This window comes from Rhipicephalus microplus, unplaced genomic scaffold (genome assembly GCF_043290135.1).
Source record: "Rhipicephalus microplus isolate Deutch F79 unplaced genomic scaffold, USDA_Rmic scaffold_22, whole genome shotgun sequence".
Lineage (NCBI taxonomy): Eukaryota > Metazoa > Arthropoda > Arachnida > Ixodida > Ixodidae > Rhipicephalus > Rhipicephalus microplus.
The window spans coordinates 1,421,674-1,434,872 of NW_027464595.1; the positions used below are offsets into that span (position 1 = coordinate 1,421,674).

Below are 13,199 nucleotides of genomic sequence, written 5' to 3' on the forward strand. Positions count from 1 at the left end.
GTCCAGATTTTCAGCTTTTTTTGATGGCGTCATCGATGATAGCTGGCGGGTATTCTTGATTAAGGAGTACTTCGCGCATATGTGTGCTGTTTTTGTGGAAGTCCTCGGTGCGGGAGCAGATTCGGCGAAATCTGTGTGCTTGGGAATAGGGAATGCTGGTCTTGCAATGTCGCGGGTGGCAGCTTTTGAAGTGCAGGTATTGTTGCCTGTCTGTAGGTTTTCTGTATACGTTAGTTACCAACGCACCATCGTCAACTCGAATGAGTACATCAAGAAAGTTTATTTCAGTGTTAGAGTAGGTGTGTGTAAAATAAATGCTGGGGTGTACCTGGTTGAATGCCTGTATGAATTTGAGGAGCTCGTTTTCCGAATGTGTCCAAATTATGAATATATCATCTAGGTACCATTTATAGAGTAATGGTTTGATATTACAAGATGAAAGAAAATTGGACTCTATGTGGTGCATGAATATGTTAGCATAATTTGGGGCCATTCTTGTACCCATTGCCGTACCGCTGATTTGAAGATAGTACTGGTGGTTAAATTCAAAGCTGTTCAAATCGAGTACAAGTCTTGTGAAGATTTCGATTACTTTTTTGCTTGGATAAGCGACAGGGTTGTGTGTGCCATACGATTCAACAAGTGCCCTTACACCATCGTCATGTGGGATATTTGTGTAGAGTGAGCTAACATCCAATGCTACGAGAAATGCACCGTCTGGAATTTTCACGTCTGCTATTTCCCGAAGGAAGTGGTTTGTGTCACGCAAGAAGGACTCATGTGTGGGTGGTATGTCTTTGATTAAAGAATCAATATAACTAGAAATGGGTTCCGTTAACGTTCCCGTGCCTGATATAATGGAAATGTATGCGCAGGCGAACAAGGACAAAGAAAGGAATACAAACTGGCGCAATCTAACAACTGATTTATTAATCGAAAAACATTGACTCTTTTTAACCCTCGGAACAGCGCTCCCTGGTGACCTAAAAAAACACACAATGCACTGCGCACTTACGACAACGATAACAAAAACATAAAAACGATAACAGTTTCATTGATTGACAGACAGGAGCGCGATTTCTTTTGTTAGTAAAGCTACTGAAGGGTGGCTAACACAGTTGTCTTTCTGCTTGTCTATATGATATGCCTCCATTATCTCCCTGTGGTATGCCCGTCGAGTCTTTTCTTGAGCTTCTGAGCTTTTATTTAGAGAACACTCACGTGGGGTTCGGGGATAAAACGTTCATCCAGGCGAAGGGGGTATGCATTGGGTCAAAGGTAGCGCCGGTCCTTAGTGACATTTTCATGGGCAGCATAGATAGAGATTTGTCGTTTTGCCTACAAGGTGTAGTCTACAAGGTCTTCAGGTATGTCGATGACTACTTGGTGTTGGGGTGCGATGTGCACAAAGAGGACTTCAGGGTTTCGGTATTGAATGCTTTTAATTCTCTAGGAAAGGGGTTGACATTTACTTCAGAAGTACCGGTTGAAAATAAGCTACAGTTTTTGGATTTGAAGCTGGACTTTTTGTCAGATCATGTGTGTTGGACCTTTTCGCCTAGGGCAGGAAAGCCGCTTATGAGTTTCGCTTCATGTCATTCTAAGCTGGTCAAGAATGGAATTATAACAAATTGTTTTCGGTCTGCATTGGTTAAATCCTGTTTCCATACTGTTCATGCGTCGTTTCATGAACAGGTCTCTAGGCTCCAGGACGAGGGGTACCCATTCTCTGTGATGTTGGCCGTAGGCACTAGGTTATTAAAGAAGCTCAGACGGGAAACGGCGCCAGGTTTGGAAACAGGTGGGATGACTGGTTCTAGCTCTAAGGTAGTAGCGGTCCCTTATGTACATAGGCTTTCACATAGATTAAAAAAGGTGGCTGGAAAGTATGATGTGAAAGTAGTGTTTTCGGCCAAAAACAAAATAGGAGGAGTGTGCGCGTTGGTCAACCAGAAATGCGACAGAGGGACCAACGCACATAAGAGATGTAGCATAAGACATAAGCTCAGGATTGTTGAATGTGCACACAGTGTGGTGTATTGCATACCTTTATCATGCGGTTGTGTATATATAGGGCAGACTGGCAGGTGCATTAACACGAGGCTAAGAGAGCATATGTCAAGCCTGAAAGGTCGGCCTGTAACCCATTTGGCAATGCATTGCAATGAGTGCGCATGCTCTCCTTGCTTTAGCGACACTACCTTGCTGTATAGGAGTAGAAACAAGACGTCAAGGGAGATAATGGAGGCATATCATATAGACAAGCAGAAAGACAACTGTGTTAGCCACCCTTCAGTAGCTTTACTAACAAAAGAAATCGCGCTCCTGTCTGTCAATCAATGAAACTGTTATCGTTTTTATGTTTTTGTTATCGTTGTCGTAAGTGCGCAGTGCATTGTGTGTTTTTTTAGGTCACCAGGGAGCGCTGTTCCGAGGGTTAAAAAGAGTCAATGTTTTTCGATTAATAAATCAGTTGTTAGATTGCGCCAGTTTGTATTCCTTTCTTTGTCCTTGTTCGCCTGCGCATACATTTTCAGGATGGATAGATTCCAACTAGGCCGAATCGCAGTTTTGCTTCAGTTTATTTCTAGTTCATCCGGCCTTCTTTCTTCATGTCCTAACTTTGACTTATCTAACCCGGCGGTTCTGGTGCCGTTTATCGCGGTCTGCGAATGCAGAGCCCGCAAGCTGAGCTGGTTCCTAAAGAATGCACAGTGCCCTATGGAAGTTCTGCTTGTGTGCGGGTGGTTGCCTCCATCGGAAGGACATGCGAGAAGAATCAGCAAGATTCTGCGATCAGAGAGCCGAAGACAGGTTAGGCACTTCAAGGATTGCCTAAGAGTGGCGTGTTCGTCTGTTTCTGATGGGCGTCTAAACGTCAAGGTCTTCCGCGAGTGGTGTAGACAAGCGAACATTTTAACTGAGGCCATGTGGAATGACGTGCGTCGGGGCTTGCCCAGGAAAAAGAGAGATCCGCCGAAGGGAGGCCTTCTACTCCTGGGTGATGCGGTGGTGGAAGAGCGCCAACAGAAGGTCCTGAGGTTGGGACCGAAGTTCTGTGTGGAGCCTAGACTTGACCTTGTGGACAAGCTATCCCTCACAAGAGACATTGCCCGGCAAGTACCCGAAAAGGAAAAAGACAGATGTGTAGTGGAATGTGTGGACGTTGTCGCCAAAGCTTCGGTAAGCACCACGCCTTGCCGTAATGTCGCTCGGGTTGCTAGTTATTTGGTTGAGAACAACTTAAGAGTTGTTCAAGCGGACAAAGAAGGTTTTTTGGTTGTTCTACCGGAGACTATGTATGTAGATAAAGCCTCTGCGGCAATTCAAAAGTGCTTTAAAGAATGTCATGTGAATGTAGAAAGCGTGAAGAGGAAGGCTGTCGAGTTATTAAGGAAATGCAACTTAGAAAAACTTGCGTCGGATGTTGGGAATTCAAAGGGATTGGAATTGAAGGTGTTTTTCACAGCAAAAACCCATAAGCAGGAGGTTCCTTTTAGGCCTATTGTTTCAGAAAAAGGGGCGTGGCAGAAGCTAGTTGCGGGGTATCTGCAAAAGATGTTGAAGTCGTTGAAAGTAAATGACCCTTTTCTGCTGGCTAATTCTGAGGGTCTCACGGGGTTTTTTGCATCAGATAACAGAAAAAACAGTTGGGGTATCAGCATTGACGCTCAGGACTTGTATTACTCGTTGCCGCATGTGCCTTTAATGCATTGTGTCCTAGAGTGCATAACAGAAAATAATGAAGTGACGTTTCGCAACACCTGTGGTATGCCCGTCGAGTCTTTTCTTGAGCTTCTGAGCTTTTATTTAGAGAACACTCACGTGGGGTTCGGGGATAAAACGTTCATCCAGGCGAAGGGGGTATGCATTGGGTCAAAGGTAGCGCCGGTCCTTAGTGACATTTTCATGGGCAGCATAGATAGAGATTTGTCGTTTTGCCTACAAGGTGTAGTCTACAAGGTCTTCAGGTATGTCGATGACTACTTGGTGTTGGGGTGCGATGTGCACAAAGAGGACTTCAGGGTTTCGGTATTGAATGCTTTTAATTCTCTAGGAAAGGGGTTGACATTTACTTCAGAAGTACCGGTTGAAAATAAGCTACAGTTTTTGGATTTGAAGCTGGACTTTTTGTCAGATCATGTGTGTTGGACCTTTTCGCCTAGGGCAGGAAAGCCGCTTATGAGTTTCGCTTCATGTCATTCTAAGCTGGTCAAGAATGGAATTATAACAAATTGTTTTCGGTCTGCATTGGTTAAATCCTGTTTCCATACTGTTCATGCGTCGTTTCATGAACAGGTCTCTAGGCTCCAGGACGAGGGGTACCCATTCTCTGTGATGTTGGCCGTAGGCACTAGGTTATTAAAGAAGCTCAGACGGGAAACGGCGCCAGGTTTGGAAACAGGTGGGATGACTGGTTCTAGCTCTAAGGTAGTAGCGGTCCCTTATGTACATAGGCTTTCACATAGATTAAAAAAGGTGGCTGGAAAGTATGATGTGAAAGTAGTGTTTTCGGCCAAAAACAAAATAGGAGGAGTGTGCGCGTTGGTCAACCAGAAATGCGACAGAGGGACCAACGCACATAAGAGATGTAGCATAAGACATAAGCTCAGGTTGTTGAATGTGCACACAGTGTGGTGTATTGCATACCTTTATCATGCGGTTGTGTATATATAGGGCAGACTGGCAGGTGCATTAACACGAGGCTAAGAGAGCATATGTCAAGCCTGAAAGGTCGGCCTGTAACCCATTTGGCAATGCATTGCAATGAGTGCGCATGCTCTCCTTGCTTTAGCGACACTACCTTGCTGTATAGGAGTAGAAACAAGACGTCAAGGGAGATAATGGAGGCATATCATATAGACAAGCAGAAAGACAACTGTGTTAGCCACCCTTCAGTAGCTTTACTAACAAAAGAAATCGCGCTCCTGTCTGTCAATCAATGAAACTGTTATCGTTTTTATGTTTTTGTTATCGTTGTCGTAAGTGCGCAGTGCATTGTGTGTTTTTTTAGGTCACCAGGGAGCGCTGTTCCGAGGGTTAAAAAGAGTCAATGTTTTTCGATTAATAAATCAGTTGTTAGATTGCGCCAGTTTGTATTCCTTTCTTTGTCCTTGTTCGCCTGCGCATACATTTTCAGGATGGATAGATTCCAACTAGGCCGAATCGCAGTTTTGCTTCAGTTTATTTCTAGTTCATCCGGCCTTCTTTCTTCATGTCCTAACTTTGACTTATCTAACCCGGCGGTTCTGGTGCCGTTTATCGCGGTCTGCGAATGCAGAGCCCGCAAGCTGAGCTGGTTCCTAAAGAATGCACAGTGCCCTATGGAAGTTCTGCTTGTGTGCGGGTGGTTGCCTCCATCGGAAGGACATGCGAGAAGAATCAGCAAGATTCTGCGATCAGAGAGCCGAAGACAGGTTAGGCACTTCAAGGATTGCCTAAGAGTGGCGTGTTCGTCTGTTTCTGATGGGCGTCTAAACGTCAAGGTCTTCCGCGAGTGGTGTAGACAAGCGAACATTTTAACTGAGGCCATGTGGAATGACGTGCGTCGGGGCTTGCCCAGGAAAAAGAGAGATCCGCCGAAGGGAGGCCTTCTACTCCTGGGTGATGCGGTGGTGGAAGAGCGCCAACAGAAGGTCCTGAGGTTGGGACCGAAGTTCTGTGTGGAGCCTAGACTTGACCTTGTGGACAAGCTATCCCTCACAAGAGACATTGCCCGGCAAGTACCCGAAAAGGAAAAAGACAGATGTGTAGTGGAATGTGTGGACGTTGTCGCCAAAGCTTCGGTAAGCACCACGCCTTGCCGTAATGTCGCTCGGGTTGCTAGTTATTTGGTTGAGAACAACTTAAGAGTTGTTCAAGCGGACAAAGAAGGTTTTTTGGTTGTTCTACCGGAGACTATGTATGTAGATAAAGCCTCTGCGGCAATTCAAAAGTGCTTTAAAGAATGTCATGTGAATGTAGAAAGCGTGAAGAGGAAGGCTGTCGAGTTATTAAGGAAATGCAACTTAGAAAAACTTGCGTCGGATGTTGGGAATTCAAAGGGATTGGAATTGAAGGTGTTTTTCACAGCAAAAACCCATAAGCAGGAGGTTCCTTTTAGGCCTATTGTTTCAGAAAAAGGGGCGTGGCAGAAGCTAGTTGCGGGGTATCTGCAAAAGATGTTGAAGTCGTTGAAAGTAAATGACCCTTTTCTGCTGGCTAATTCTGAGGGTCTCACGGGGTTTTTTGCATCAGATAACAGAAAAAACAGTTGGGGTATCAGCATTGACGCTCAGGACTTGTATTACTCGTTGCCGCATGTGCCTTTAATGCATTGTGTCCTAGAGTGCATAACAGAAAATAATGAAGTGACGTTTCGCAACACCTGTGGTATGCCCGTCGAGTCTTTTCTTGAGCTTCTGAGCTTTTATTTAGAGAACACTCACGTGGGGTTCGGGGATAAAACGTTCATCCAGGCGAAGGGGGTATGCATTGGGTCAAAGGTAGCGCCGGTCCTTAGTGACATTTTCATGGGCAGCATAGATAGAGATTTGTCGTTTTGCCTACAAGGTGTAGTCTACAAGGTCTTCAGGTATGTCGATGACTACTTGGTGTTGGGGTGCGATGTGCACAAAGAGGACTTCAGGGTTTCGGTATTGAATGCTTTTAATTCTCTAGGAAAGGGGTTGACATTTACTTCAGAAGTACCGGTTGAAAATAAGCTACAGTTTTTGGATTTGAAGCTGGACTTTTTGTCAGATCATGTGTGTTGGACCTTTTCGCCTAGGGCAGGAAAGCCGCTTATGAGTTTCGCTTCATGTCATTCTAAGCTGGTCAAGAATGGAATTATAACAAATTGTTTTCGGTCTGCATTGGTTAAATCCTGTTTCCATACTGTTCATGCGTCGTTTCATGAACAGGTCTCTAGGCTCCAGGACGAGGGGTACCCATTCTCTGTGATGTTGGCCGTAGGCACTAGGTTATTAAAGAAGCTCAGACGGGAAACGGCGCCAGGTTTGGAAACAGGTGGGATGACTGGTTCTAGCTCTAAGGTAGTAGCGGTCCCTTATGTACATAGGCTTTCACATAGATTAAAAAAGGTGGCTGGAAAGTATGATGTGAAAGTAGTGTTTTCGGCCAAAAACAAAATAGGAGGAGTGTGCGCGTTGGTCAACCAGAAATGCGACAGAGGGACCAACGCACATAAGAGATGTAGCATAAGACATAAGCTCAGGTTTGTTGAATGTGCACACAGTGTGGTGTATTGCATACCTTTATCATGCGGTTGTGTATATATAGGGCAGACTGGCAGGTGCATTAACACGAGGCTAAGAGAGCATATGTCAAGCCTGAAAGGTCGGCCTGTAACCCATTTGGCAATGCATTGCAATGAGTGCGCATGCTCTCCTTGCTTTAGCGACACTACCTTGCTGTATAGGAGTAGAAACAAGACGTCAAGGGAGATAATGGAGGCATATCATATAGACAAGCAGAAAGACAACTGTGTTAGCCACCCTTCAGTAGCTTTACTAACAAAAGAAATCGCGCTCCTGTCTGTCAATCAATGAAACTGTTATCGTTTTTATGTTTTTGTTATCGTTGTCGTAAGTGCGCAGTGCATTGTGTGTTTTTTTAGGTCACCAGGGAGCGCTGTTCCGAGGGTTAAAAAGAGTCAATGTTTTTCGATTAATAAATCAGTTGTTAGATTGCGCCAGTTTGTATTCCTTTCTTTGTCCTTGTTCGCCTGCGCATACATTTTCAGGATGGATAGATTCCAACTAGGCCGAATCGCAGTTTTGCTTCAGTTTATTTCTAGTTCATCCGGCCTTCTTTCTTCATGTCCTAACTTTGACTTATCTAACCCGGCGGTTCTGGTGCCGTTTATCGCGGTCTGCGAATGCAGAGCCCGCAAGCTGAGCTGGTTCCTAAAGAATGCACAGTGCCCTATGGAAGTTCTGCTTGTGTGCGGGTGGTTGCCTCCATCGGAAGGACATGCGAGAAGAATCAGCAAGATTCTGCGATCAGAGAGCCGAAGACAGGTTAGGCACTTCAAGGATTGCCTAAGAGTGGCGTGTTCGTCTGTTTCTGATGGGCGTCTAAACGTCAAGGTCTTCCGCGAGTGGTGTAGACAAGCGAACATTTTAACTGAGGCCATGTGGAATGACGTGCGTCGGGGCTTGCCCAGGAAAAAGAGAGATCCGCCGAAGGGAGGCCTTCTACTCCTGGGTGATGCGGTGGTGGAAGAGCGCCAACAGAAGGTCCTGAGGTTGGGACCGAAGTTCTGTGTGGAGCCTAGACTTGACCTTGTGGACAAGCTATCCCTCACAAGAGACATTGCCCGGCAAGTACCCGAAAAGGAAAAAGACAGATGTGTAGTGGAATGTGTGGACGTTGTCGCCAAAGCTTCGGTAAGCACCACGCCTTGCCGTAATGTCGCTCGGGTTGCTAGTTATTTGGTTGAGAACAACTTAAGAGTTGTTCAAGCGGACAAAGAAGGTTTTTTGGTTGTTCTACCGGAGACTATGTATGTAGATAAAGCCTCTGCGGCAATTCAAAAGTGCTTTAAAGAATGTCATGTGAATGTAGAAAGCGTGAAGAGGAAGGCTGTCGAGTTATTAAGGAAATGCAACTTAGAAAAACTTGCGTCGGATGTTGGGAATTCAAAGGGATTGGAATTGAAGGTGTTTTTCACAGCAAAAACCCATAAGCAGGAGGTTCCTTTTAGGCCTATTGTTTCAGAAAAAGGGGCGTGGCAGAAGCTAGTTGCGGGGTATCTGCAAAAGATGTTGAAGTCGTTGAAAGTAAATGACCCTTTTCTGCTGGCTAATTCTGAGGGTCTCACGGGGTTTTTTGCATCAGATAACAGAAAAAACAGTTGGGGTATCAGCATTGACGCTCAGGACTTGTATTACTCGTTGCCGCATGTGCCTTTAATGCATTGTGTCCTAGAGTGCATAACAGAAAATAATGAAGTGACGTTTCGCAACACCTGTGGTATGCCCGTCGAGTCTTTTCTTGAGCTTCTGAGCTTTTATTTAGAGAACACTCACGTGGGGTTCGGGGATAAAACGTTCATCCAGGCGAAGGGGGTATGCATTGGGTCAAAGGTAGCGCCGGTCCTTAGTGACATTTTCATGGGCAGCATAGATAGAGATTTGTCGTTTTGCCTACAAGGTGTAGTCTACAAGGTCTTCAGGTATGTCGATGACTACTTGGTGTTGGGGTGCGATGTGCACAAAGAGGACTTCAGGGTTTCGGTATTGAATGCTTTTAATTCTCTAGGAAAGGGGTTGACATTTACTTCAGAAGTACCGGTTGAAAATAAGCTACAGTTTTTGGATTTGAAGCTGGACTTTTTGTCAGATCATGTGTGTTGGACCTTTTCGCCTAGGGCAGGAAAGCCGCTTATGAGTTTCGCTTCATGTCATTCTAAGCTGGTCAAGAATGGAATTATAACAAATTGTTTTCGGTCTGCATTGGTTAAATCCTGTTTCCATACTGTTCATGCGTCGTTTCATGAACAGGTCTCTAGGCTCCAGGACGAGGGGTACCCATTCTCTGTGATGTTGGCCGTAGGCACTAGGTTATTAAAGAAGCTCAGACGGGAAACGGCGCCAGGTTTGGAAACAGGTGGGATGACTGGTTCTAGCTCTAAGGTAGTAGCGGTCCCTTATGTACATAGGCTTTCACATAGATTAAAAAAGGTGGCTGGAAAGTATGATGTGAAAGTAGTGTTTTCGGCCAAAAACAAAATAGGAGGAGTGTGCGCGTTGGTCAACCAGAAATGCGACAGAGGGACCAACGCACATAAGAGATGTAGCATAAGACATAAGCTCAGGTTTGTTGAATGTGCACACAGTGTGGTGTATTGCATACCTTTATCATGCGGTTGTGTATATATAGGGCAGACTGGCAGGTGCATTAACACGAGGCTAAGAGAGCATATGTCAAGCCTGAAAGGTCGGCCTGTAACCCATTTGGCAATGCATTGCAATGAGTGCGCATGCTCTCCTTGCTTTAGCGACACTACCTTGCTGTATAGGAGTAGAAACAAGACGTCAAGGGAGATAATGGAGGCATATCATATAGACAAGCAGAAAGACAACTGTGTTAGCCACCCTTCAGTAGCTTTACTAACAAAAGAAATCGCGCTCCTGTCTGTCAATCAATGAAACTGTTTTCGTTTTTATGTTTTTGTTATCGTTGTCGTAAGTGCGCAGTGCATTGTGTGTTTTTTTAGGTCACCAGGGAGCGCTGTTCCGAGGGTTAAAAAGAGTCAATGTTTTTCGATTAATAAATCAGTTGTTAGATTGCGCCAGTTTGTATTCCTTTCTTTGTCCTTGTTCGCCTGCGCATACATTTTCAGGATGGATAGATTCCAACTAGGCCGAATCGCAGTTTTGCTTCAGTTTATTTCTAGTTCATCCGGCCTTCTTTCTTCATGTCCTAACTTTGACTTATCTAACCCGGCGGTTCTGGTGCCGTTTATCGCGGTCTGCGAATGCAGAGCCCGCAAGCTGAGCTGGTTCCTAAAGAATGCACAGTGCCCTATGGAAGTTCTGCTTGTGTGCGGGTGGTTGCCTCCATCGGAAGGACATGCGAGAAGAATCAGCAAGATTCTGCGATCAGAGAGCCGAAGACAGGTTAGGCACTTCAAGGATTGCCTAAGAGTGGCGTGTTCGTCTGTTTCTGATGGGCGTCTAAACGTCAAGGTCTTCCGCGAGTGGTGTAGACAAGCGAACATTTTAACTGAGGCCATGTGGAATGACGTGCGTCGGGGCTTGCCCAGGAAAAAGAGAGATCCGCCGAAGGGAGGCCTTCTACTCCTGGGTGATGCGGTGGTGGAAGAGCGCCAACAGAAGGTCCTGAGGTTGGGACCGAAGTTCTGTGTGGAGCCTAGACTTGACCTTGTGGACAAGCTATCCCTCACAAGAGACATTGCCCGGCAAGTACCCGAAAAGGAAAAAGACAGATGTGTAGTGGAATGTGTGGACGTTGTCGCCAAAGCTTCGGTAAGCACCACGCCTTGCCGTAATGTCGCTCGGGTTGCTAGTTATTTGGTTGAGAACAACTTAAGAGTTGTTCAAGCGGACAAAGAAGGTTTTTTGGTTGTTCTACCGGAGACTATGTATGTAGATAAAGCCTCTGCGGCAATTCAAAAGTGCTTTAAAGAATGTCATGTGAATGTAGAAAGCGTGAAGAGGAAGGCTGTCGAGTTATTAAGGAAATGCAACTTAGAAAAACTTGCGTCGGATGTTGGGAATTCAAAGGGATTGGAATTGAAGGTGTTTTTCACAGCAAAAACCCATAAGCAGGAGGTTCCTTTTAGGCCTATTGTTTCAGAAAAAGGGGCGTGGCAGAAGCTAGTTGCGGGGTATCTGCAAAAGATGTTGAAGTCGTTGAAAGTAAATGACCCTTTTCTGCTGGCTAATTCTGAGGGTCTCACGGGGTTTTTTGCATCAGATAACAGAAAAAACAGTTGGGGTATCAGCATTGACGCTCAGGACTTGTATTACTCGTTGCCGCATGTGCCTTTAATGCATTGTGTCCTAGAGTGCATAACAGAAAATAATGAAGTGACGTTTCGCAACACCTGTGGTATGCCCGTCGAGTCTTTTCTTGAGCTTCTGAGCTTTTATTTAGAGAACACTCACGTGGGGTTCGGGGATAAAACGTTCATCCAGGCGAAGGGGGTATGCATTGGGTCAAAGGTAGCGCCGGTCCTTAGTGACATTTTCATGGGCAGCATAGATAGAGATTTGTCGTTTTGCCTACAAGGTGTAGTCTACAAGGTCTTCAGGTATGTCGATGACTACTTGGTGTTGGGGTGCGATGTGCACAAAGAGGACTTCAGGGTTTCGGTATTGAATGCTTTTAATTCTCTAGGAAAGGGGTTGACATTTACTTCAGAAGTACCGGTTGAAAATAAGCTACAGTTTTTGGATTTGAAGCTGGACTTTTTGTCAGATCATGTGTGTTGGACCTTTTCGCCTAGGGCAGGAAAGCCGCTTATGAGTTTCGCTTCATGTCATTCTAAGCTGGTCAAGAATGGAATTATAACAAATTGTTTTCGGTCTGCATTGGTTAAATCCTGTTTCCATACTGTTCATGCGTCGTTTCATGAACAGGTCTCTAGGCTCCAGGACGAGGGGTACCCATTCTCTGTGATGTTGGCCGTAGGCACTAGGTTATTAAAGAAGCTCAGACGGGAAACGGCGCCAGGTTTGGAAACAGGTGGGATGACTGGTTCTAGCTCTAAGGTAGTAGCGGTCCCTTATGTACATAGGCTTTCACATAGATTAAAAAAGGTGGCTGGAAAGTATGATGTGAAAGTAGTGTTTTCGGCCAAAAACAAAATAGGAGGAGTGTGCGCGTTGGTCAACCAGAAATGCGACAGAGGGACCAACGCACATAAGAGATGTAGCATAAGACATAAGCTCAGGTTTGTTGAATGTGCACACAGTGTGGTGTATTGCATACCTTTATCATGCGGTTGTGTATATATAGGGCAGACTGGCAGGTGCATTAACACGAGGCTAAGAGAGCATATGTCAAGCCTGAAAGGTCGGCCTGTAACCCATTTGGCAATGCATTGCAATGAGTGCGCATGCTCTCCTTGCTTTAGCGACACTACCTTGCTGTATAGGAGTAGAAACAAGACGTCAAGGGAGATAATGGAGGCATATCATATAGACAAGCAGAAAGACAACTGTGTTAGCCACCCTTCAGTAGCTTTACTAACAAAAGAAATCGCGCTCCTGTCTGTCAATCAATGAAACTGTTATCGTTTTTATGTTTTTGTTATCGTTGTCGTAAGTGCGCAGTGCATTGTGTGTTTTTTTAGGTCACCAGGGAGCGCTGTTCCGAGGGTTAAAAAGAGTCAATGTTTTTCGATTAATAAATCAGTTGTTAGATTGCGCCAGTTTGTATTCCTTTCTTTGTCCTTGTTCGCCTGCGCATACATTTTCAGGATGGATAGATTCCAACTAGGCCGAATCGCAGTTTTGATATAATGGGTCAGCCAGGGTTATTCTCTTTATGGATCTTCGGCAGCATGTAAAAACGACCAGGCGCCGAATGTACCGTAATAAGTGCCTTTTTAAGCTTTGAATTAATGGCGCCTTCACGTGTGAGATTCTCTAGGGTTGTTACAATGAATTTTTTGTGCTCCGTGGTAGGGTCAAAGTCGAGGTGTTTGTAGAATTGTTTGTTATTTA

The 13,199-nt window shown here is 45.2% G+C and overlaps 1 long non-coding RNA gene across 1 annotated transcript; it reads left to right on the forward strand.

The window, feature by feature from the left end:
- Window positions 1–1,894: 1,894 nt before the first annotated feature.
- On the forward strand, window positions 1,895–11,775 carry LOC142786328 (uncharacterized). The gene is made up of 4 exons (XR_012889012.1): window positions 1,895–3,183; window positions 5,015–5,786; window positions 7,619–8,390; window positions 10,223–11,775. It is a non-coding gene; the product is annotated as an uncharacterized LOC142786328 (long non-coding RNA).
- The last annotated feature ends 1,424 nt before the right edge of the window (window positions 11,776–13,199 follow it).